Source organism: Micropterus dolomieu, unplaced genomic scaffold (genome assembly GCF_021292245.1).
Source record: "Micropterus dolomieu isolate WLL.071019.BEF.003 ecotype Adirondacks unplaced genomic scaffold, ASM2129224v1 contig_10934, whole genome shotgun sequence".
In the NCBI taxonomy this organism is placed as follows: Eukaryota; Metazoa; Chordata; class Actinopteri; order Centrarchiformes; family Centrarchidae; genus Micropterus; species Micropterus dolomieu.
The window spans coordinates 1-1,023 of record NW_025739920.1 but is presented as its reverse complement, the minus strand read 5'-3'; the positions used below and the strand labels follow the sequence as shown (position 1 = coordinate 1,023).

At 56.3% G+C, this 1,023-nt stretch overlaps 1 non-coding gene across 1 annotated transcript; it reads right to left on the bottom strand.

The window, feature by feature from the left end:
• Nucleotides 1-395: 395 nt before the first annotated feature.
• Nucleotides 396-514, bottom strand: LOC123965722. The gene has a single exon (XR_006823764.1). It is a non-coding gene; the product is annotated as a 5S ribosomal RNA (ribosomal RNA).
• Nucleotides 515-1,023: the final 509 nt, after the last annotated feature.

Here is a 1,023-nt window from a genome sequence, read left to right as displayed (position 1 = left end):
CGACAAGGCCACCTTCAGCCGGAGGTCCTCACTCACAAACAGACGCTCATTCCTGGGTGGACATTCAGGAAAAGGATCCAGTCCGCCTGGAAGTCCCTAGCCAGGATCAGACGCTCTCCCGTCCAAGTCCTAAGCAGGCCCTGCCAAGCCTGGCGTCCGAGATCAGGCGACATCGGGCAGTCCCAAGCCGGAATGGCCGTAAGCTGCCTTTGCACACCCCAGAAGGGCCTTCAAAACACGATGTAACATTTACACAGCACTGTGTACAGGATAGGGAGAAAAAGAAGCAGCAGCAGCAGCAGCAGCAGCGCCCCCTGCTGTTTCCTAAAGAGACGTTCAAAAGATCTCCTTTCACCGAAGCGCCCTCTGCCGTTTTTCGAAGGCGAAGCGAAAGAGGCTTACAGCACCGGGTATTCCCAGGCGGTCACCCGTCCAAGTACTAACCAGGCCCTGCTCTGCTTAGCCTCCGAGATCTGACGAGATCGGGCGCTCCCAGAGCGGTGTGGCCGTAAGCCACTCAGACGACCCCAAACGGCCCTTCAAAAGATGTTCTACGGCTAATTGACAAAAAACGTATTCTGCCCATAATGTCCAGGAACCGGGACACCGTTCACGCTGGCAGTCCACAGACAGGAATAGGCACCCGTTCCCGGGTATGGGTACAGCGACAAGGCCACCTTCAGCCGGAGGTCCTCACTCACAAACAGACGCTCATTCCTGGGTGGACATTCAGGAAAAGGATCCAGTCCGCCTGGAAGTCCCTAGCCAGGATCAGACGCTCTCCCGTCCAAGTCCTAAGCAGGCCCTGCCAAGCCTGGCTTCCGAGATCAGGCGAGATCGGGCAGTCCCAGGCCGGAATGGCCGTAAGCTGCCTTTGCACACCCCAGAAGGGCCTTCAAAACACGATGTAACATTTACACAGCACTGTGTACAGGATAGGGAGAAAAAGAAGCAGCAGCAGCAGCAGAAGCAGCGCCCCCTGCTGTTTCCTAAAGAGACGTTCAAAAATTCTCCTTTCACCGA